Source organism: Triticum dicoccoides, chromosome 7A (assembly GCF_002162155.2).
Source record: "Triticum dicoccoides isolate Atlit2015 ecotype Zavitan chromosome 7A, WEW_v2.0, whole genome shotgun sequence".
In the NCBI taxonomy this organism is placed as follows: domain Eukaryota; kingdom Viridiplantae; phylum Streptophyta; class Magnoliopsida; order Poales; family Poaceae; genus Triticum; species Triticum dicoccoides.
The window spans coordinates 365759911-365785710 of record NC_041392.1 but is presented as its reverse complement, the minus strand read 5'-3'; the positions used below and the strand labels follow the sequence as shown (position 1 = coordinate 365785710).

At 44.9% G+C, this 25800-nt stretch overlaps 1 long non-coding RNA gene across 1 annotated transcript; it reads left to right on the top strand.

Annotated features, from left to right (window-relative positions):
- The first annotated feature begins 14337 nt into the window (after positions 1 to 14337).
- LOC119328706 lies at positions 14338 to 15181 on the top strand. Its single transcript, XR_005159097.1, has 3 exons — positions 14338 to 14475; positions 14555 to 14934; positions 15007 to 15181. It is a non-coding gene; the product is annotated as an uncharacterized LOC119328706 (long non-coding RNA).
- The last annotated feature ends 10619 nt before the right edge of the window (positions 15182 to 25800 follow it).

The following is a 25800-nucleotide window of genomic DNA, read 5'->3' as shown; positions in this document are numbered from 1 at the left end:
TGGGTTGGAATTATTTCTGTATTATAAGAAATAATGTCCAAATAATCCTAAACTGAAATGTTCCATGTTGGGTTTATTCCATACAGTGAGCTTGAGTAGTTTGGTGATTTTTGGAAGTGTCTAAGTATTTTTAATAAAGCCCTAAAGACTAAAGAATAATAGAAAACAAAAATTAAAGGAGAAAGAGGGAGAACCTACCTGGTGGGCCAACCGGCCCACCACTGTAGCAGCCCAGCCGGGCAAAGCCAGCCCAGCCCACCTCCACCTCCCTGTCGTCTTCCACGTCCTGCCAGTAGGCAGGAGGGCGTGTCACCGCGCGCGCGCTCGCCCCTGGCCACCTCCTGCTTCCTCCCCGGGCCTTCTAGAGACGCCACGGAGACGCCCCGTGACCCCTCGCTCCTCTCCCTGACTCTCTGCTCTCCTCCCTCGCCCTCTGCTCCCTCTCCCGAGCACACCCGAGTGGAGCTCGTCGCCGCCGCACGCTGTAGACGCGGCCTCCGTGCTCCCCTCGCCTCCCCGATGTGTCCACGAGCATCGCCACGCCTCCCTCATCCTCTCCGTCCGGCCACGCCTCGCCGGAGGCCTTGCATCGACGCCATCTTCATGGTCTTCGTCGCCGGCCACCGGAGATGCCTCTCGCCGCCCCGCTCGCTCCGGTGCTTCCCCGAGCACGCCGAGGCCACCTCTGCATCCACCGTGAGCTCCTGCCCCTAACCCCCCTCCTCTACGCCTCGGCTGCGCCCCCTAGCCGCAATCTCCATCGAGCCCGAGCACTCTGCTCCGCCGGTGACACCGTCGACGTGGCCACAGCCACGCGGGCTCGAAACCGAGCACGTCACCGTGTTTGCCACACTCCCAGGAGGCCGTAGCCCCTCTCCATGCCCCTGTTATGCCCAGTGCCGAACCCGAGCACACCCGAGCTCCGGACGCCGCCGCGAGCCCCGTTCCGGCGAGCTCCGGCGCCCCCACGGCCACCCACCTACCTCCCTAGATGCGGGCGAGTCCGGGCTACGCCCAGATGCCCTTAGCCACCGCCCCCATCGCCTTTAGCGCAAGTCCGGCGCGTTGCCGCCGCGGGTTTGGTCGCCGCCGGCCAACTCCGGCGACAGCCAACATGGCGGGGTCATTCGTGCTAATCTCCGCCAGCTGGACCTCACCTAGTCACTGACAACGGGCCCCGCAGTGGGTCAAAGCCCAGTTAGCGTCGGGTTTGACCCGAGGTTTGACCTCTGTTTGACCCTTGAGTCACTGACATGCGGGCCTCGCCCGACTAACCCAGTTAGTTAGAGCTAAACTTAATTAAGTTAGTTTAGTTAGTCACTGACCAGTGGGCCAGTGTTGTTTAGTTAGTCTAGTTAACCCAAATAGTTAACTGTGAGACTGACTAGTGGGGCCCAGTAGTCAGGTTTGACCTAGACAGCCCTGTTCACCTGCTGACGCCAGCATGACGCAATGCTGACGCAGTTAATCATTTTCTGGATTTAAAATAATTTAGAAATTCTAGAAAATGCCCAAAACTTCTAAAAATCATAGATATTCAACTGTAACTCCAAATGAAATAAATTATATATGAAAAATTATCAGAAAAATCCAATCTATCCATTTATGCTACTTTCATGCATGTTCAACCAACTTATACCCCCTATATAAATGAAAACATGATAATGGCATTTTAAATGCTAAATATGGAGTTTGCATATGAACCCTTGGTCCATATGGACTTCATTTAAATTTTTGCTAGATGCATTAGTGCAAAACACATTCATATTGCCTTGTCATAGCATGCATCATATTGTTTCATATCGTCATGTGTTGATTGAGTTCTTTCTCAGTTGCTGGTGTTTGTCCCCTCCCGATAGACGTTGTACCGACGCTGTGATCGTTGACACTGATGAAGACCCAATGATATCTTCAGAAGTGCCAGGCAAGCAAAACCCCTTGTTCATTCTGATACAATCCCACTCTCTCGCTCCTGCTCTCTTTACTGCATTAGGACAACAACGATTCAACTGTTACATGTTGCGGTAGTTGAACCCCTTTCCTCTGCATGACCTGTCATTGCCACAGTAAATAGATGAAACCCACTAGCATGAGTAGGAGTCGTTTGAGCCCTGACGTGCCTACTCATTCATGCTTGTTTATCATGCCTGCTATTGCATAGAGTCGTGTCAGGTCTGGTTCATCGGGGATGAATCGGAGGTGTGTAAACATGTCCTACGGTGTGCGAGCTAAGTGTGTGAACACGATTTGGTAAAGGTAGCGGTGAGAGGCCATGTAGGAGTACATGGTGGGTTGTCTCACTGAAACCGTCCTCAGGAACAGAGTTCTATGTTTGTGATCCATGAAACAGCTACTACCACACATTGGGCCCTGAAATATGACCCCGCTCGACTTATTGACCCCTCTCGTCCTCTGTCCAGGAGTTGCAACTAGTTTCTGGTGTTTGTAGGTTATGTGTTGGCGGCCGTGTGTAGCGCTGACCCTAGGGGTGGGCTATGATGCAGTAGATACACTATGGCCGGGTATGCCAGGCGCCCGTTTGGCGTCTCTGAAACCTGTACACATCGTTTGGGGCTGTTGAGGACACCCCGGCCGGATTTCCTTGCGGATGGAACCTGAATAAGCGATAAACCTAGACTAGAGACTTGTGTGGTTAGTCAGGTCGTGGTCTACACCCACGTTGGTTTTCGCTTGAAGTCTGCCGAGCACATGTCGTGTGCAGACACTAAGTGGTGGAAACATGTGTGACGAAGTACACCCCTGCAGGGTTATAAATGATCTATTCGAATAGCCGTGTCCGCGGTAAAGGACTTCTGGGTTGCCTATAACAGTTCATAGACAAGTGAAAGTGGATACTCTAAAACTCGCAAGATAAGTGTGAGTGCTATGGATGGCCTTCTCGTAGGGAGACGGGAGCGGATCCATAGTGGTGTATTGATATGGTGAATATGTGGACTCGTGTGCGCCACCTCAAAAGAGTTACTTGCAGTCATAGTTCAGGTTAGCCACTGAGTCAAAGCTGGCTTGCTGCAGTTAAACTCCACTTCTCCTTGTTGATACCGATGCATATGTAGTTAGTTCTGATGTAAGTCTTGCTGGGTACATTTGTACTCACGTTTGCTTAATTTATGTTTTGCAAAAAGACTTCAGTCTCGCTAGTAGTACCACGTGGACTTCGACGTCTAGCTTGATACCTCAGCTACGATCTTGTGCCCTCGACAGGATCTGGTAGATAGTCAGACTTCTCAGCCTTTTCATTTGTAGATGTATGTACTCAGACATGTTAAGCTTCCGCATGTGCTTTGATTGTATGCTATGATTGTTGGGTCATGAGACCCATGTTTGTAATATCTCGCTCCTCGGAGCCTAATGAATAAAGTACTTGAGTTGTAGAGTTTTTGTTGTGATGCCATGTTGTATGTACTCATATCGGGCATATTGTGTGTATGATTGAAATGCTTGGTATGAGTGGGATCCGACAATCTAGTTGTTTATCCTTGGCAACCTTTCTTATGGGGAAATGTAGTCTAGTGTTCCTCGAGCCATAGTAGTCCGCTACAGCCCGGTTCACCGGAGTCCTGCTAGCCCAGCACTACTGCTCAGGACACTTGACTGGCCGGCATGTGTTTCACTTCGTTCCTATGTCTGTCCCTTCGGGGAAATGTCACGCGGTGACATCCGGAGTCCTGCCTAGCCTGCTATAGCCCGGGTTCCCTGGAGTCCTCTTAGCCCAGTGCTACAGCCCGGATTCACTCGCTGATGACCGACATGCTCGATGTGATTCATGTATGCCTGTCTCCATAGGTCTGCTCCGCCTTGGGTTCACGACTAGCCATGTCGGCCCGGGTTCTCTGTCATATGGATGCTAGCGACAGTATCATATACGTGAGCCAAAAGGCGCAAACGGTCCCGGGCCATGGTAAGGCGACACCCGTGGGGATACCGAGCGTGAGGCCGCAATGTGATATGAGGTGTTACCGGCTAGATCGATGTGACTTGGAATCGGGGTCTTGACAGCATTGGTATCAGAGCCTGACTGCCTGTAGGATTGCCAAGCCAAACCGGTCGAGGTTGTGTCTAGAAATGCTTTAGTTATGTAGGGGAATTGATTGTGGAAGGGAACGTAAGGCTCTTTTTACTCCTTATACCTTATGCCTTCTGATCTGAGTCACCCTCTTCTTTTTTGCGGGGGTTAAGAACTAGGCTTCTCTTCTATCTCTCAGGATGACGTGTTACTAAACCGTAGTTGCCTAGGATTGTTGAGTTTAAGCCTCAGTTCAGTTCCTACTACTTCCATATGTTCATAGCTGGCCTCAGAACCTTGATATTGTGTTGTTGAGTGGGTATGCCACCATTTTGCAGGATGTCTCAAATCTTTTGAACAATTACAGCCGTTATGCTGTCGGAGTCATCCCAGGTCTCCAAATAGTCTGATGCAATTGCAAACCCCTTCCTCCTGTTCCTGATGTCCATTCGGGCCAGATTAATCACACTAATCGGTGAGTTGAGGTACTCTGTTGCCTCGACATATATGTTGGAGCTATTTTTATGGCCCTAGGTGTTTTAGGGAGTCACCTAGTAATCTAGCAATGCTTTGTGTTTCCAGTGTGATGATTCTGGCCACCATTCTCGAAAGCATCCCGTGATGCCATTTAGTAGTAGGTATTCTACTCTTGGGTTCTTGACCCAAGATTCACCCTACTTACCTCATGTTGATAGTGTTGCTAGTTCCTTTAGGATATTAGTAACCTTTGCGATAGTTCTCGAGGTTTGTGGTACATCCTTCTTCAAATTACCATGAACCATTCCTGGCAGGAGTTCTTTTGAACCAAAAGATCACAATAAGAGTGCTCTTGATGAGTTCTCCATTCTGCATTGTGAATCTGCTAGTCCTACCTTTTTGCATGGGTTGTCTGGAAGAAATGTTGAGTTTTGCTCGACATACTAATCCATGCATCCACAACTCAGAAAGTTATATGTTCCTTGAGTTGTTCCTCTTCAGTTGTATTCCGACCATCCTCTATCAGTTGATAGTCAAGAGTGTGTGTGCGTTTGTGTTCATCGATGCCTTTTATTCTTGTGGTCCGACAAGTCGTTCTATTGTGGAATGACTAGGAGAAACAAAATCCAGTACCTCGTCTGTTTCCAGGATTGGGTCAAAGTAGTTGTGCTCTGCAGATCAAATGCCAATCCAACTTTTGCTCTGTTCTACCCTGGAGTATTACCCCCTTTATGTCAGGATTGTCATGAGAATTGCACCATCTCTTATGAATTCTTGATGTAGTGATACTTCTCGCTATCATTGTCTCATTCCTCGGTCCCGTGTTGTCGCAACCGGAATGCCGACAAGTGAACCATGATGTGTGAAATCAATACTACTAGCAACCCTGTTGCTTGGTAGTAAATGGACAATATTCTCATTCTTAGCGTGTTGGTTATTGAATCATCATTCTAAGATAGATTGTGCCACCTAGTCCTTATCTCCAGTGCATTCTTCGATCAATGAGTTAGGATTATTCAACCACTTGCTTATTTGATCATATCACCTTGCTCTAAAAAGCAAGATTGTTCTCGAGCTTAATAACATATCGATGGTTCGTGATGTTCCGAATATCTTCTCGGAAGTATTACCAGGTTGTCACCTGACCGATATGTTGAGTTCGTGATCAAGTTGGTTTTCCAATAAACCACTCTTTCTCCAAGAATCTATGTTGGATATCCCTGAGCTAGTTGGTTAAGCCAAACAACAACTTGGAGAGTTGGAAGAAAAGCTTGTCTGAATTAGTTCATTCGAAAGGGATATCCTTGTGTGTGTGTGTGTGTTGAAGAAAGATGATATCTTCATCGATTGGTCCTCGTGATCAGTTATTGGATCTATTGTCTTGTCCAAACCTTGATTTGAGTATGGGCTATTGTCAAATCAAATCAGAACCAACAATATTCATAATGTTGTCTTACTCATGGTTGACCCCTCGAACATGCACCATTATATCTTTGGGACTGACCATCGCAATCACCTTGTTCACATAATGGTGGAATTCCAGTGATAAGGAAATCCCGATGAGTTGTTGTTGAGCCCATCAGTAGCATCTTATCTCCTCCATCATTCATGTTGAACATTAAGCTAGTGTTGGAAACTTTTGTAAGCATTTATTCATGCTAGCTCATGAAGCATACGCTTGGATGAAAGAAGTGACTTCCTTTGAATCACGTGCATTTGATGCAAGTTGCCGCCGTGGATTTGAGAAAGTTTGTTTTGCTTCCTATGGAATCATCCCAAATCAGTCATGTATACGTGCGAAGTATTCTGTGGTTTGGAGACTTGCAACCTTCATTCTATATGTATCCCTAGAACACCAAGCCACTGATTGAATTGTTCAAGGAGAAGAAGTTCCTTCTTAAGAGCATGTCTTAGGCAAGGACTTTGATATCCTGGATGATGGTTCCCCACCTGAACTCGATAGTGTTTTATTATAAGACTACTATGTGGCCATTCTTGTCTTGGACAACGTGTTCACATGTGTGTAGCAGAACCCACTCATGTTATGGAGTTTACTATCATAGTTCAAATCCCGAGAATCTTGCAACATCGTCTCGCTGGTTTGTGTTGCAAACTTTCTTTCCGGACTTGTTGTCTGAAATATCCCGTTACCAACCAGATCTGAATCTTAGGCAGATATGATGGTTGGAACTTCTCCAAGATCTATGATGTAGATCCCGACAAGGTTGTTGTTCTGGCCGACGCACCTAGCCGGAGAATCTATCACTATAGTATCTTGATTGGGCAATTTGTCCATCTTCTCCACGAGGAATTCATGCGACTTATCCTATAAGTTGTTCCTTAGGGATTCTTGTGCTCTTGGTTTCCTCGATTAAGCTATGACCATTCGAATGGTGGAATCACTCTCATTGAGTTATTCCTAGTTACCAGAATCATTCCCAGCATTTGCATTTTGTTCCCAGCTTGCACCTCCGTAATTACTTTTTAGGGTCATCTTCAAAAGTGGTCCTACCATGGGTCCCATCCATTTCCGATGATAAGCAAAATCATCCATTGCGTTGTCTTCAACAAGGTAATCCACATCATCCATCTTAGTCTGAGTATGCCACTCCTTCGAACTCTTCCAAACGATCAATTGTAAATTGCCTTAAGCTGGTATGAAGAGTTCCAATGATCTATAGATCAAAATTAATTCTTTTTGCCACTTAAGGGAACAATCCAATGAGTCACCTTTCCCAAGGTGCCCCGTTATGGGACCATGGCAATTATTTCCTCGCCACCTAGACACCATCCACCATCTTTCTAAGCATGGAATTGTTGCCACCAAATCAAACCACGTCGTTTGTTCTTCCATCCCTCTCGATGTGTTTGGTGTCTCAACTCGAGAAGTTTCAACATGTCATTCCGTGAGTTGGTCTTGTGATCATTAGGATGATCCATCCATGTAGACATGTCTCGCTCTGTTGACCACATGTTGGATGAAGATCTTGAAAGCGAGCATGTCAAGATCAACGTATGCTACGAATCAACAACTTTATGAGGTGCAACTTGGACCGTGAAGATTGTGTTGGTCTTGTGCCCCCTCTGTCTTCTTACCTCACGTCTTGAATCTCGGGACGAGATTCTTGTTTAGTGGGGGTGAGTTGTCACAACCCTAGCTTTACCCTGGCCTCGGACTAGTTTGGTTGCTGCATCATGTTTAAATTCAATTGAAATTTGAATTGAGGAATTTTCCAAGCCTCAAAAAACCTCTAAAAAAATAACCAACATTTAAATCTCATCAAATGAGTCCAAGAAAATGTTCCCGTTATTCTGTGAAAATATTGGCATGAGGTGAAATTCAAACCAATATTTATTGGAGTCACAGAAATATTATTTGGGCCTTTGATTTAGATCAATAATATATTTGGGTTGGAATTATTTCTGTATTATAAGAAATAATGTCCAAATAATCCTAAACTGAAATGTTCCATGTTGGGTTTATTCCATACAGTGAGCATGAGTAGTTTGGTGATTTTTGGAAGTGTCTAAGTATTTTTAATAAAGCCCTAAAGACTACAGAATAATAGAAAACAAAAATTAAAGGAGAAAGAGGGAGAACCTACCTGGTGGGCCAACCAGCCCACCACTGTAGCAGCCCAGCCGGGCAAAGCCAGCCCAGCCCACCTCCACCTCCCTGTCGTCTTCCACCTCCTGCCAGTAGGAAGGAGGGCGTGTCACCGCACGCGCGATCGCCCTTGGCCACCTCCTGCTTCCTCCCCGGGCCTTCTAGCGACGCCACAGAGACGCCCCGTGACCCTTCACTCCTCTCCCTCACTCTCTGCTCTCCCCCCTCGCCCTCTGCTCCCTCTCCCGAGCACACCCGAGCGGAGCTCGTCGCCGCCGCACGCCGTAGACACGGCCTCCGTGCTCCCCTCGCCTACCCGACGTGCCCACGAGCATCGCCACGCCTCCCTCGTCCTCTCCGTCCGTCCATGCCTCGCTGGAGGCCTTGCATCGACGCCATCTTCATCGTCTTCGTCACCGGCCACCGGAGAGGCCTCTCGCCGCCCCGCTCGCTCCGGTGCTTCCCCGAGCACGCCAAGGCCACCTCTGCATCCACTGTGAGCCCCTACCCCTAACCCCCCTCCTCTACGCCTCGGTTGCGCCCCCTAGCCGCAATCTCCACCGAGCCCAAGCACTCTGCTCCGTTGGTGATGCCGTCGACGTGGCCACAGCCACGCGGGCTCGAAACCGAGCGCGTCACCGCGTTTGCCACACTCCCAGGAGGCCGTAGCCCCTCTCCACGCCCCTGTTGTGCATCCCAGCGCCGAACCCGAGCACACCCGAGCTCCGGCTGCCGCCGCGAGCCCCGTTCCGGCGAGCTCCGGCGCCCCCACGGCCACCCACCTACCTCCCTAGATGTGGGCGAGTCCGGGCTACGACCCGATGCCCTTAGCCACCGCCCCCGTCGCCTTTAGCGCAAGTCTGGCGCATTGTTGCCGCGGGTTTGGTCACCGCCGGCCAACTCCAGCGACAGCCGACGTGGCGGGGTCATTAGGGCTAATCCCCGCCAGCTGGACCTCACCTAGTCACTAACAGCGGGCCCCGCAGTGGGTCAAAGCCCAGTTAGCGTCGGGTTTGACCTGAGGTTGACCTTTGTTTGACCCTTGAGTCACTGACATGCGGGCCTCGCCCGACTAACCTAGTTAGTTAGAGCTAAACTTAATTAAGTTAGTTTAGTTAGTCACTGACCAATGGGCCCAGTGTTGTTTAGTTAGTCTAGTTAACCCAAATAGTTAACTATGAGACTGACTAGTGGGGCCCAGCAGTCAGGTTTGACCTGGACAGCCCTGTTGACCTGCTGACGCGAGCATGACGCAATGCTGACGCAGTTAATCATTTTCTGGATTTAAAATAATTCAGAAATTCTAGAAAATGCCCAAAACTTCAAAAAATCATAGAAATTCAACCATAACTCCAAATGAAATAAATTATATATGAAAAATTATCAGAAAAATCCAATCTATCCATTTATGTTACTTTCATGCATGTTCAGCCAACTTATACCCCCTGTATAAGTGAAAACATGATAATGGCATTTTAAATGCTAAATATGGAGTTTGCATATGAACCCTTGGTCCATATGGACTTCATTTAAATTGTTGCTAGATGCATTAGTGCAAAACACATTCATATTGCCTTGTCATAGCATGCATCATATTGTTTCATATCATCATGTGTTGATTGAGTTCTTTCTCAGTTGCTGGTGTTTGTTTCCTCTCGATAGACGTTGTACCGACGTTGTGATCGTTGACACTGATGAAGACCCAATGATATCTTCAGAAGTGCCAGGCAAGCAAAACCCCTTGTTCATTCCGATACAATCCCACTCTCTCACTCCTGCTCTCTTTACTGCATTAGGACAACAACGATTCAACTGTTACATGTTGCGGTAGTTGAACCCCTTTCCTCCGCATGACCTATCATTGCCACAGTAAATAGATGAAACCCACTAGCATGAGTAGGAGTTGTTTCAGCCCTGACGTGCCTACTCATTCATGCTTGTTTATCATGCCTGCTATTGCATAGAGTCGTGTCAGGTCTGGTTCGTCGGGGATGAATCGGAGGTGTGTAAACATGTCCTACGGTGTGCGAGCTAAGTGTGTGAACACGATTTGGTAAAGGTAGCGGTGAGAGGCCATGTAGGAGTACATGGTGGGTTGTCTCACTGAAACCGTCCTTAGGAACTGAGTTCTGTGTTTGTGATCCATGAAACAACTACTACCACACATTGGGCCCTGAAATATGACCCCGCTCGACTTATTGACCCCTCTCGTCCTCTGTCCAGGAGTTGCAACTAGTTTCTGGTGTTTGTAGGTTATGTGTTGGCGGCCGTGCGTAGCGCTGACCCTAGGGGTGGGCTATGATGCGGTAGATACACTGTGGCCGGGTATGCTGGGTGCCCGTTTGGCGTCTCTAAACCCTGTACACATCGTTTGGGGCCGTTGAGGACACCCCGGCCGGATTTCCTTGCGGATGGAACCCGAATAGGCGATAAACCTGGACTAGAGACTTGTGTGGTTAGTCAGGTCATGGTCCACACCCACGTCGGTTTTCGCTTGAAGTCTGCCGAGCACATGTCGTGTGCAGACGCTAAGTGGTGGAAACATGTGTGACGAAGTACAGCCCTGCAGGGTTATAAATGATCTATTCGAATAGCCGTGTCCACGGTAAAGGACTTCTGGGTTGCCTATAACAATTCATAGACAAGTGAAAGTGGATACTCTAAAACTCGCAAGATAAGTGTGAGTGCTATGGGTGGCCTTCTCGTAGGGAGACGGGAGCGGATCCATAGTGGTGTATTGATATGGTGAATATGTGGACTCGTGTGCGCCACCTCAAAAGAGTTACTTGCAGTCGTAGTTTAGGTTAGCCACTGAGTCAAAGCTGGCTTGCTGCAGTTAAACTCCACTACCCCTTATTGATACCGATGCATATGTAGTTAGTTCTGATGTAAGTCTTGCTGGGTATATTTGTACTCATGTTTGCTTAAATTATGTTTTGCAGAGAGACTTCAGTCTCGCTAGTAGTACCACGTGGACTTCGACGTCTAGCTTGATACCTCAGCTACGATCTTGTGCCCTCGGCAGGATCTGGTAGATAGTCAGACTTCTCAGCCTTTTCATTTGTAGATGTCTGTACTCAGACATGTTAAGCTTTCGCATGTGCTTTGATTGTATGCTATGATTGTTGGGTCATAAGACCCATGTTTGTAATATCTCGCTCCTCGGAGCCTAATGAATAAAGTACTTGAGTTGTAGAGTTTTTGTTGTGATGCCATGTTGTATGTACTCATATCGGGCATATTGTGTGTATGATTGAAATGCTTGGTATGAGTGGGATCCGACAATCTAGTTGTTTATCCTTGGCAACCATTCTTATGGGGAAATGTAGTCTAGTGTTCCTCGAGCCATAGTAGTCCGCTACAGCCCGGTTCACCGGAGTCCTGCTAGCCCAGCACTACTGCTCAGGACACTTGACTGGCCGGCATGTGTTTCACTTTGTTCCTATGTCTGTCCCTTCGGGGAAATGTCACGCGGTGACATCCGGAGTCCTGCCTAGCCTGCTACAGCCCGGGTTCCCCGGAGTCCTGTTAGCCCAGTGCTACAGCCCGGATTCACTCGCTGATGACCGACATGCTCGATGTGATTCATGTATGCCTGTCTCCATAGGTCTGCTCCGCCTTGGGTTCACGACTAGCCATGTCGACCCGGGTTCTCTGTCATATGGATGCTAGCGACACTATCACATACGTGAGCCAAAAGGCGCAAACGATCCCGGGCCATGGTAAGGCGACACCCATGGGGATACCGAGCATGAGGCCGCAATGTGATATGAGGTGTTACCGGCTAGATCGATGTGACTTGGAATCGGGGTCCTGACAACAGCGGAAGGGATAACAATGCAGCGGCGGCGTGACTAATGTGAACAAAACTTGAAACTCTAAACGAACTAGACACTAAGACCAGCAACTCGACACGATGATGCAACCGATATTTCAACTATGCAAGCAATGAAAAGAAAATTGCAAAGGCTCAGACTGGCTTGGACAAAGGATGAATAGATCTAACTTTTTGTTATTTTTTTTCTTGGACAATAGGTAAGAAAAATAAATCTAATCTAGAAAAAACTAGAAATTCTCACCGAGCAACTTGAAAATTGATACCACTTGATAAAGGCGAGGGTGTCCCGATCTTTCGATGAGATGATAACTATCGATTTGGTGGAGACGACTTTGACGATCCGACTACAAACGTGCACGACGTTGCGCCTTAGCAATCACTAAACCAATTTCGAGAGGTTACTGACCATGCTGGAGCACGATTAACCTGACCACGAAGGTCTATTACTGCAAGCAATCAAAGAACAAGCAATAATATGATTAAGCAATCTTAATATTGCGAGTATGGATGAAGTATTGATAAAAGTGGCGTTTCATAAGCGATCTTAGTCCGGTCGTTGGACACAAACAAAGTACACGAAGTTGCAGCGATGGCTAACTTTTAACTAAATAAAACCCAAGGAAAAAGCTACTAGATGGATCTACTTATATAGGAGCAAGGGGTGGCGTCCAAGGAGGTGGAAGGACGTCCCAAGGCAGCCTAAAACTAATCCTAGGTCGTACAAGGATCATGGGCCCAAGTGGAGGTGATGCAACACCTTTGGACTTGTTGTTTGACTCAGATTATGTAGCTACGTCAGATTGTTTCGTCGATATCTCAATGCTCTGGACGAATTTGAAGGTGAATCCAATTGGGTTAGAAAGAGCACGAAATCTACTTTCCAACAAAAAAAGAATCACCCAATTCGGAGTCCGTATGAAAAAGTTGTTGGCGTTTTGAGTCAGGTATGACTGTGCAGTCCGAATCTAAATCCAGAACGTGAGAGACTTGGACTCTATCTTCTCTTGGCCCAAGAGTGACGTGACAGGAATTTTTGAACAGAACCTAAACTTATCCTTTTCCCTTATCTTCATATGTGGATTGTACAAATGTCTCATACACCTGCAATTAGACAAAACACAAAAGTGTGTGAAGTATTTTTGTTCTGTATAACATAAATAAATTATTGAATAGTTTGCACTAGAAATCACCTGAAAAATATGCATGTATGCAATATTTTTGGTCGTATTCAAGGTAGTCATGTCCTCATCAGTAAGTTTTGTCTTATTTCCGACGTAAAAAAGACCGTAAGAAAATATATAATCATCATAAAAAATATTTTATGTTATGTAAAATTACAAACGTAAAAATATAGTGTAAAATACACATAAACTGTAAATTTTCGTGTCTTATGACCTATATTTTTATTTTCTTATGCCAAATTTTTCATATTGAATCAATACGAATGTAACTATTTGAATTTCAAATGTAATTTAATTATGAAATGATCGTAAAATTACCTCGGGTGAAGAATAACTTATTGTGCACACTAGCTCGGATGGTTGTTATCAGAACCGTTAGTTTGCTTTGGGATCTGCACCTTTAGTGGATAAGGTTTCGATTTTACCATTTGTTAAATTTCGCCTTGACTAAAGAGGAAACTGAGCCGACACTTTATGGAGCCAGGGGCCGAGAAAGGCAACCTAGTGTGTCTTTGGTAGTGATACCGCTATTAAAGAAGGAGATCTTGTCAAGCGCACTGGATCTATTGTGGATCTTCCTGTGGGAAAGGCCCTTAAAAATATGTATGTCTATGAGGTATTTTGACTTAATGGGAAGTAGGCATCTCATTCATAGGCAAGAGCAGGCCGTCTGGCTTTTGCAGGTGTATTCGGGGCAAACAGATGTGGCACCTTTTTGAACCAGCATGGCGCTCCAGTAGCTACTTTGGGTGAGCTAATGAATTGGCTGATTCCGGTTATTTACCAAAAGTTCTAGGGTGTGGGGAACTTGTCCAGTAGTGTTAAAATTGCCTTTTTTGTCTAGCTTGCTGGACACTATTCGACACAGTTTGAGACTGATAAAATGATCTATGCCGTGCTAGTCCGGGGATTTAAAACTTGCTATCTTCGTCTAGGTAAAATGAATACGGTTGTGCAGCTTTTGTAGTAATTACCTGCAGCCTGATGAACTCGATTTTGTAGACAAAAAGTACCTTGGCATGCATCCAAAGAAGGGTCCAAAGTTGTTGTCGCTCCATTGTTTCAGCCGCGCAACCAACCGTATGGGCGTGTAATTACTAATGCCACGGTCCAGCTCTTGTTTTTGCATATATCAAGTATCTTCCTCGCCTTTGCTCCCTGCGCTCTTGTAGCACTACTATCTACTGATCGGGTGAATGGAGGGATTGGGAGATGGTCAAGCGAGCAACAGAAGCCGGGGTTCCACCATGAGCATGGCTAGTATTGAAGACGCGTTTGCCGGCATCCGTTGTCTCTGCCGGCAAGGATGCCCATCCCAGCAGTGTTGCAGCACAATAATGGCCAGCAGGTGTGTATATGTGTTACTGGAGGTTTGAGTACTAGCGAAAGATTTTTTGCTGAAAAAAATATTATTGTTTGTTTTTCAGTACCTTGATCTGGCCAAGAGATTAGTCCCTCTAACTATGAAGCAGTTTCCATGCTAATTCCTTCGGCCGAGCACGGCAGGGCACCGGCTATACATGGAATGCTACTCTGTTTATACAATACAATGAAAGGCAAATGGATATTCGCGGTAGCCGCACACCAGCGATCATCTTCTGCTCCGAACGGCGCCTAGAGGCTGTTTGTTGATGTGCTTCGAGTATTCTACCATCCAGGAATTGTGCATGTGTCCGTCTTTTAGCATGATCATTACTACTTTTTTGATGCCTTTTACCACCGTCCGAATATTAATCAGTGAGCTAGAGAACGACGCTTCTTTCTCTCTGATTCAATCTCAAAATGGTGCGGATGCAGACCAACTCAGGTAAGAAATTTTTTATCGGGCTCTAGTAGTTAATACATCTGGCTATGCACCTGACAATCTCTTTTGCCACAGCTCTGTTATTGAACCTCATGTGTCTATGGGCAACGTCTTCACAACCATCGACGATGAACATTTCGAGTGCTCCTTTCAACAGATAAATGTCAATCGAGATGTGTCTCACAGTATGTTTTCACTTCAACGGAAATGCTGACGACTAAAGATCTTCAAGAATATCTATTCATTATGTTTCCCTTCTAGTGTTTTTCTGCTTTCTTTACCACCCCCTTTTCATAGTTGTGAATCTTGGTAGTACCAACAATCTTGTTGGCAGGTTATTATTCATATCACACTATTCTTATTCTTAAAATTATGCATGCAATCATCATTTACGGTCCCGAAAACTCCCTGAGGGAATTGAACATTTTAAAAATTCTGGTACTTTAGCTACTGCAAAGTTTAGAATAAAATTAAAATCCGTACTGCGATACAAACCACAATCTAAACATGCAAAACAAATACATCAGATTCTTATATTACATAAACCTGGGAATAGTTTCTGTGGGAAAATTGATGAGTCTCTAGTGATATTTTTTGGTAATGGGAATTACTGTGTCTAGCCTCACAAGTCCACTGGAGATACTGGCGATGCTGGTAGCAATAGTCCTGTGAAGCTACTTTGCCCGCCTTTTTCAGCAAACATTCTAGCAAATTTAGAATTTGCATGGAGTTGCCTGATATTCCCGGCTAATCGCAAAACTTCATATAGAAGAATGATCCTCAACTGGTCGATCTCATATCCTAACCGTGGTTAATCAAGACATACAACACATCAGCTAAGCTGCTCGTGAATTAAGTTCATCTTTTACCCTCATTCTGTTGTAAGGGTTTAAGCATACGCAGGGCCGCCTCCAAGAATTCGAGGTCCCAGTGCGAAAGATGACAGTGGGCTCAAAAATTTGCAAAAAAAAATGTATGACTAATATAACTAGCATTATTGTCACTTGATTATATAGCTTTGAATACGTCTAATTTCGTACTGTATTACTATTTGCAATAGTAATGCTAAAGAGTAAATACTGAATAACAAAATTTCATTTTGCGAATTGTATTGAAACAGTAAACGGACCATATGCTCTACCGAAAAGCATCGTCGGTCTTGTATTTCTTGAAACAAAATATTTAATATGCTAGTAGTGCAGCAGGAGAGCAACATAAGGAAAAAGTAGCATCAGAATTGAAAATATAATTATGGATAATGAGATGAAAGCATGAAAAGAACCAGAAAGATAAAACGATTGTATTAAAAGAGAGCCCTAACTAGATTTTTTGTTAATCTGTTTTGATTCCATGCCTACAACTTGAGGCTTACCACATAATATATTCATAGATGACCAGATGAGTATGCTAGAGTAAGCAAACAGACGGCGATGGCCAGACACATTGGACTCGCGGTGGGTGACCGCCATCTATCGGCGGCTCGTCATCACGTTGAAGCAGGTAGGTGCCGCCCAATAGCGAGCAGGCCCCTCAGTTCTACTCCCCCCATTCCAAAATAGATGACTTAATGATAGAGGCTAAGGTGTCCCGATGTTTCGATGAGATGGTGGCTATCATTTTCTGTGGGAGTCGACCTTGACGATCCGACTACGAACGTGCGAGACGTCGCGCCTTAGCAATCGCTAAACCAACTTCCGAGGGTTATTGACCACGCCGGAGCACGATCAACCTGACCACGAGGGTCTGTTTCCTGCGAGCAAACGAAGAACAAGCAAGAAACTGAGATTGCAATCGGGATATTGCGAATATAAGATGAAAGCTTTATTGATCAAGGTGGGGTTCTGTGACGTCTTGGTCTGGTCGTTGGACACAAACGAAGTACGCGAAGTTGCAGCTATGGCGAACTTTTAATCTAAACAAAACCCAAAGTCTAAACGACGCCCTAAGGGTTGTATATATGGAGGAAGAGGGGGGAATTTCGTGGCCCTTGAGGGTGGGGTCCGAAACCAATCCTAACTCTTGTTTCCCCACACATACGGACTCTAAAAATAGCCTATACTTAAGTATTTCGAAATTACATGGGCCTGGCCCATTAATAAGGTGACGCAGCACCTAGAATAGCCTATGGACGAATATTATGAAGTGGCATCTTGTATATTTCGTCCAAGGCTTCATGCACTCCTTATGGCGGCTTCAAAGTCCTGAAATCATCACTTGTAACTCCGTTCTTGATCCCCTTGCGCATGCCATCAACTCCATGCGTGTTCTTGCTCCAATGTTCATCCTTCTCCAAGCTAGGCCCTTCATTTGTAAGCAAAACAAATGTATCCAATTTAGGCAGCATCATAATCTCATGAACATTAGAATCATTACCAAGAAACGAAAGTACCTGGTAATTTAATTGGCGTGCGCGAGCTCTAGTAATTGGTCCAGTATATGTAACAGTAGGGGCTGTGGGTGTAACAATGGTATTGATGTCCTCATCATCCTCCCCTTTTTGAAATGAAGTCATCCTCGACGGAAGCGCATCTTCCTCACCCAAATAAGGCTTCAAATCTGCAATGTTAAAAGTGGGACTAACCCCAAAATCTACAGGTAGCTCAAGTTTATATGCATTATCATTTATTTTCTCTAACACCTTAAAAGGACCATCAGCACGTGGCATTAGCTTTGATTTGCGCAGATTAGGAAATCTATCTTTACGTAAATGTAACCAAACAAGATCTCCAGGTGCAAACACAACATGTTTTCTACCCTTATCTCCAGCAAGTTTATATTTAGCATTCATACGCTCAATGTTTTCCTTAGTTAACTCATGCATTTTTAAAATCAATTCAGAACGTTCTTTAGCATCAAAATTAACCTTCTCTGAAGATGGAAGAGGCAACAAATCAATAGGTGCACGAGGTAGGAAACCATACACAATTTCAAAAGGGCACATCTTAGTAGTAGAATGCAATGAACGATTATAAGCAAATTCAATATGAGGCAAGCATTCTTCCCATATTTTCTTGTTATTCTTCAAAACAGCCCTAAGCATAGTAGACAATATTCTATTGACTACTTCAGTTTGTCCATCAGTTTGGGGGTGACAAGTAGTACTAAAAAGCAGCTTAGTCCCCAACTTAGCCCATAAACATCTCCAAAAGTGGCTAAGAAATTTAGTATCATGATCTGAAACAATAGTATTTGGCACACCATGTAAGCGAATAATTTCACGAAAGAACAAATCAGCAACATTAACAGCATCATCGCTTTTATGACATGGTATAATGTGCGCCATTTTCGAGAACCTATCCACGACAACAAATATGCTATCCCTCCCCTTCTTTGTTCGAGGTAAACCTAAAACAAAGTCCATAGATATATCCTCCCAAGGAACACTAGGTACAGGCAAAGGCATATATAAACCATGAGGATTGAGTCGTGACTTTGCTCTTTGACATGTAGTGCAGCGAGCAACAAAATGCTCAACATCCTGTCTCATCTTTGGCCAAAAGAAATGTGTAGCAAGTATATCCTCCGTCTTCTTGATGCCAAAGTGTCCCATTAATCCTCCTCCATGCGCCTCCTGCAACAACAAAAGACGAACGGAGCTAGCTGGAATGCATAGCTTGTTAGCACGAAACACAAATTCATCGTTAAGAACGAACTTGTTCCAAGTTCTCCCTTCCTTACAATTCTGCAATACATCTTTAAATTCAGCATCATGAACATATTGATCTTTGATGGTCTCCAAACCAAATATTTTAAAGTCAAGTTGTGAAAGCATAGTATAACGACGAGACAAGGCATCAGCAATAACATTTTCTTTACCCTTCTTGTGTTTAATGACATAAGGGAAAGTCTCAATGAATTCAACCCATTTAGCATGTCTACGGTTCAGTTTTGCTTGACTTTTAATGTGTTTCAAAGATTCATGATCAGAATGTATAACAAATTCCTTGGGCCATAAATAATGTTGCCATGTTTCTAAGGTCCGAACAAGAGCATATAATTCTTTATCATAAGTAGAATAGTTCAGACTAGGCCCACTCAATTTTTCAGAAAAGTATGCAACAGGTTTTCCATCTTGTAATAACACACCTCCTAATCCAATTCCACTAGCATCACATTCAAGCTCAAAAGTCTTATTGAAATTAGGAAGTTGGAGTGAAGGAGCATGTGTCAACTTATCTTTCAATACCGTGAAGGCTTCTTCCTGTGCGGTACCCCAAACAAAAGGCACATCCTTCTTTGTAAGCTCGTTGAGAGGGGCAGCAATGGTGCTGAAATCTCTCACAAAACGCCTATAGAAACCAGCGAGGCCAAGGAAACTCCTCACTTGTCTGACCGTTTTGGGTTGCGGTCAACTCTCAATAGCTTCAATCTTGGCTTTATCAACTATAATTCCCTGTGGAGTAACAACATAGCCAAGAAAAGATACTCGGTCGGTGCAAAAGGTGCACTTTCCAAGGTTTTCAAACAAACGTGCATCACGTAGAGCAATAAAAACAGCACGTAAATGTTCCAAATGTTCCTCCAAAGATTTGCTATAAATCAATATGTCATCAAAGTAAACTACCACAAATCGTCCAATGAAAGCACGTAAAACTTCGTTCATTAACCTCATGAAAGTACTAGGTGCATTAGTTAACCCAAAAGGCATGACTAACCACTCATATAATCCAAACTTAGTTTTAAATGCTGTTTTCCATTCATCACCCAATTTCATACGAATTTGATGGTATCCACTACGCAAATCAACTTTGGAGAATATTGTAGAGCCACTCAATTCATCAAGCATATCATCTAGCCTAGGAATAGGATGACGATAACGAATAGTAATATTATTAATGCCTCTACAATCAACGCACATACGCGACGTACCATCCTTTTTCGGCACTAAAATATAAGAACAGCACAAGGACTAAGGGATTCGCGTATATAACCTTTGTCGGGCAGTTCTTGTACTTGACGCATAATCTCCTTCGTCTCCTCTGGATTGGTACGGTATGGTGCACGGTTGGGTAGCGAAGCACCGGGAATTAAGTCAATTTGATGCTCAATCCCTCGAATAGGTGGTAATCCCGGTGGCACGTCTTGTGGAAAGACGTTAGCGAACTCCTGCAAAATGTTAGTGACAACAGGGGGCAAAGAGGAAGGCACGTCCTTGAATGAAAATAATGCCTCTTTGCACACAAAAGCATAGCAAACAGATTTGCTAAAATCTAGCTCATCAATATCAGATTTGGTGGCAAGTAAACATGCACTTTTCAATTTAATTTCAGAAACAACAGTAGATGGTTTATTATTAGGCTTCATTTGGTGCTCAAATTCTTTTGCCACAATCTGATTTTCACTCTTATTTGTCTCCTGTTTGGCTTTATTAGCTCTATTAATATCATCTTTCAAAATGGAATCAGGAGTCATAGGAAGCAAAGTAATATTTTTATCGTTATGAACAAGAGTATACTGATTGTTTCTACCATGGTGTACAGAATTTTTATCAAATTGCCATGGTCTACCAAGTAATAAGGAACATGCTTGCATAGGTACCACATCACAATCAACATAATCAGCATATGTAGAGATACTAAAATGCACACGAACAGTACGTGTTACCTTAACCTTGCCGCTGTTGTTGAACCATTGGATGTAGTAAGGATGTGGATGTGGTCTTGTGGTGAGAGATAGCTTCTCCACCATCTCCATGCTAGCCAAGTTATTGCAGCTCCCTCCATCTATGATCACGCGAACAGAACGTTCCTTCACAACTCCCTTTGTATGGAACAAATTATGCCTCTGATTTTGCTCAGCTTGTGTAACCTGCACACTCAAAACACGTTGAGCAACTAAACATTCATACATGTCAGCATCTTCAGGAGCCATGTATTGCGTCTCATGATCAGAATCGTCTCCACCGTGTTCTTCACGTGTAATATGAGCCAAAGTCTCCTCATCATAGTCACTAGCGGACTCATACCCACCATCCTCAGTAACAATCATCACACGCTTAGATGGGCATTCTCTCGCATAATGACCTCCACCCTTGCAACCTCGACAAATAATATCATGTGTTTGCCCTGTTGATGCCATGGATGAAGAAGAGCTCTTTGCAGGCCCAGAAGGTGTGCTCTTGGCAGATAGTGGTGATTGTGCCTGCTTTATTGTATCACGGTTGGAGGTGGCAGCCGACGGAGGCGCCGGTGTAGCAGAACGTGTGGAAGTAGATGATGCACGTGGTGTCCATGATGAAGGTCGACCTGCAGAAAAGTTAGTCTGCGCCAATGCCTGTCGATCCTACACTTCACGTTCAGCTTTACAAGCAAGATGGAATAAACGAGTGATATTAGTATACTCCTTATACTCTAGAATCGTCTGAATCTCTCTATTTAATCCACCCATAAAACGTGCAAGCATAGCTTCATTCTCCTCAACAATACCACATCTAATCATGCCAGTTTGTAATTCCTGATAATATTCTTCTACAGAATTTTTTCCCTGTCTTAAGCGCTGCAATTTTTGAAGTAATTCACGTTGATAATATGGTGGAACCCAATGAGTACGCATAGCAGTTTTCAAAGCAGTCCAAGTAGCCGGAATAGGATATAATCTACAATGCTCAGACCACCAAACACATGCAAAACTAGTGAATGCACAAACAGCAGCAGGAACACGTCTCTCCTCGGGATATTGTAAACATGTAAATCGTTGTTCAGTTTCTAACTCCCAAGTAAGATATATATCAGGAACATATCTACCCTCAAATGGTGGAATATTCAATTTTAGTTTAGGGAGATGGTCATGATCTCGTACATGAGGGTGAGCCCTACCATTGCCATTATTTGCATGTGGACGACCTGGTGGTTGCTGTGCTGGTGGTGGCACGTAGTTCTGATTTTGATCAACCTCATCCTCATAATCTCCCACATAATCCTCCTCCTCCACATCAGCAGTAGGAGCCACAGAAGTATCAACAGCAGCACCAGCAGTTTGGCCCGACTGAAGAGGGACACGGCTCGCTCGGCGGAGGGCTGTTTCCCGACGTGGAGGTAGTCGATGTTGTTGCTGTTGTTGCAGAGGTGCGGCAGGAGCAGCCGGTGGTGGTGGTGGAAAACGGGAAAGCAATTCAGCAAACTTGTTATCGAGCTTTGTTTCAAACGTCTTCTCCATCCATCTATCTTCTCCATGGCCTCTTCAAATCTGTTTATCACATCTTGCACCTGTCCACTCATCATTTGCTGAAACGTATCATGAAACTCCTTGTTCGTCAAGTTCTCCCAGTCAGTCTCGTCGGCTTGTGAACCTGCATGGTTAGCAGCAATGGAAACACACAAGAATATGATCCTACAGACTACTAACAAGTGGTGGTGGTGGCGGGTGTCACAAATCCATCAAGCAAATCTCAAATTCTTCCCAGTTCTTACCCAGTAGCAGGCGGTGATCGGCAACCGTTGTAATCAAAACTCTCAAAATCTTGGATAGAGTGATTGCCAGGGAGAGTCAAACGCACGACGTAGATGTATGTGGAGCTGGGAAGGCTTATAGTATGGTAGCAAAAAGGGTCAGCAATAATCAATTCATAGATGCAAAGTTGAATAAACGCTCAACGACGGTACTGTGCTGGTCCTAGGCTAGACCGTGCTAGAGACGCGAGCCTAGAACACTAACAAAATCACGGCGCTGCACGTAAATAAGGGAAAAGCACACTCTGGAACTCTTTTTTTTGCGCTCCTTTTTTTTGCGCTCCTCTTTTTTTTGCGAAAAATCACTATAATGGCGAGTGTCTCAAAACTCTTCCCTCGTCAAACTGATAGGATGGGCACGGATTTTTTTTTTCACTTTTTTTTCCGAAATCAGGGCAGCGACGACGAAAAAGTGCGACAAAAAATCACTATGATGGCACGTGGCTCAAAAGACAAAGAAAAGCCTAAAAATAGGATAGGGAAAAAAAATTTCCCGTGAAATTTTTGGCCTAAAAACTGCCCGAGGGTCTCCAGACTTTTTTTTTCCGAGACCTACGCAGGCAAGGAAACACGAATCAGAATTTATATTGATCTCAAGAACAAACCTAATATGAGAAGAACTCGGATTGGTGGTGGATATATGGTTGTGGTATATGGCAGCGGTGGTGGTATATGGTAGCGGTGGTGGTATATGGATACAGATTGGTGGTGGTATATGGATACGGATTGGTGGTGGTATATGGATATGGATTCAGAGCGGTGGCGGATAAGCAAAAATGGTAGATGGGCGATGAAGATGGTGCGGCGGCGGCGTGACAACTTATGACCAGAACTCGAAACTCTAAAAGAGTAGACTCTAAGGCCAGCAACTTGACACGACGATGCAATCGCAAATTCAACAAAGCAAAAACCCTAAAAAGATTATGCAAAGGCTCAGATTGGTTCGGATATGATGAACTAACCCTAATTTTTTTTCTGGCTTTTTCGTGGACTGTAGGTATGAAGAACAGACTCGATCTAATCTACGAAAAACTGTAAAATCTCACCGAGCAACCTGGAAATCTGATACCACTTGATAGAGGCTAAGGTGTCCCGATGTTTCGGTGAGATGGTGGCTATCGTTTTCTATGGGAGTCGACCTTGACGATCCGACTACGAACGTGCGAGATGTCGCGCCTTAGCAATCGCTAAACCAACTTCCGAGGGTTATTGACCACGCCGGAGCATGATCAACCTGACCACGAGGGTCTGTTTCTTGCGAGCAAACGAAGAACAAGCAAGAAACTGAGATTGCAATCGGGATATTGTGAATATAAGATGAAAGCTTTATTGATCAAGGTGGGGTTCTGTGACGTCTTGGTCTGGTCGTTGGACACAAACGAAGTACGCGAAGTTGCAGCTATGGCGAACTTTTAATCTAAACAAAACCCAAAGTCTAAACGACGCCCTAAGGGCTGTATATATGGAGGAAGAGGGGGGGATTTCGTGGCCCTTGAGGGTGGGGTCCGAAACCAACCCTAACTCTTGTTTCCCCACACATACGGACTCTAAAAATAGCCTATACTTAAGTATTTCGAAATTACATGGGCCTGGCCCATTAATAAGGTGACGCAGCACCTAGAATAGCCTATGGACGAATATTATGAAGTGACATCTTGTATATTTCGTCCAAGGCTTCATGCACTCCTTATGGCGGCTTTAAAGTCCTGAAATCATCACTTGTAACTCCGTTCTTGATCCCCTTGCGCATGCCATCAACTCCATGCGTGTTCTTGCTCCAATGTTCATCCTTCTCCAAGCTAGGCCCTTCATTTGTAAGCAAAAAAAATGTATCCAATTTAGGCAGCATCATAATCTCATGAACATTAGAATCATTACCAAGAAACGAAAGTACCTGGTAATTTAATTGGTGTGCGCGAGCTCTAGTAATTGGTCCAGTATATGTAACAGTAGGGGCTGTGGGTGTAACAATGGTATTGATGTCCTCATCACTTAACTTTGTACTAATTGTAGTACAAAGTTAGTATAAAATTAGTACAAAGTTAGGTCATCTATTTTAAAACGGAGGGAGTATGTATGTGTTGTCTTCTTGTCGTCGAACGAGGAAATCAGATCATGCAACTTCTTCATGCTGCACCTCGAGCCGATTGCGGGCACCTTTCCATTGGCCTGGTTCTGATCTTCCTTGTCCGATTCAAGACTCCGCAATGCCGCCTCCTGCAGGATGATACATCGTCAACCCGTCTGGGTGCGGTCGGCCCCGAAGCCCGTACCCATCCATCCATCCTGCGACAAAAAATGGCCAGCAAAAGATATTCAGTTTTTCTGACGTATCACATTCACTATTACAGGATCATGATGCGTTAGCATCAAATCTTTGGTTGTGTAGTGGACCAAAAAATGATTTTTAAGGTCAAGTTTTCTTTGGCTCATGTGAGCGAAAATGATTTTGCATGAACAAACAAAACGCCGGAAAACGATTGTTGAGCGCGAGAAATTGGATCCACACAATAGACATGAAAAAAGCACTGAGGGGGCGATGATATCAAGAATAAAGGCACTGCAAGAACACTACTGTACTGCGGGTGTGCAAATCGAATCTTGATTTGTAAAAGGCATGAAATTGTGGACGGATAATTGCGGTCTATGCTACCCTGTTCGTCAATCTTGTGCTGCGCTTCAGCCTAGTTTCTTGGTAGTATCAGCCACCGAATGGACTGCTTGGCTTCTGGGGTACTAGACTAGCTACACTTTTAGCCATCCCCGCTGCGTGAGTGCAATCACGGGCCGCCCCTTGGTGTCTACTAGATACGGCAAATTTGACAAATTTGACCTGTGAACGAAATCAAATCATAGAATGAACTGCCTGTGAAACTATTTCACGCGGTTGACATTTTTGTGTGACGCCCGACACGAAGACGACATACTACACTCTGCAACGCCTCACAGATAGGCTCTACACGCCTGGCCAGCGTTGCACCCCAGACTGCCTAAAAATAGCTAAGTCATTATGCAGAGCCTGAGAGCTAGGTGCTACATTGTATAGTGTGGCGCCTAGCTCTCAGGCGCTGCACTAGTGGTTGCACTACAAAATGAGGCAACCACTAGTACAATGCCTAGAAGCTAGTCGCTACACTGTATAGTGTGGCGCCTAGCTCTCAGGCGCTGCACACTGACTTAGTAATTTTCGGATCACACAGATGCAACGCTGGACAGGCGTGTAGCGCCTATCTGTGAGGCGTTGCATAGTGTAGTGTGGCGCCTTCGTGTCGGGCGTCACACAAAAAGGTTAGCCGTGTGAAATAGTTTCACGGGCAGTTCATTCTGTGATTTGATTTTGTCCATAGGTCAAATTTGTCAATTTTGCCGCTAGATACTAACTCCCAAGGGGAACCAACCAAACAAAAATGTCAGGACATCT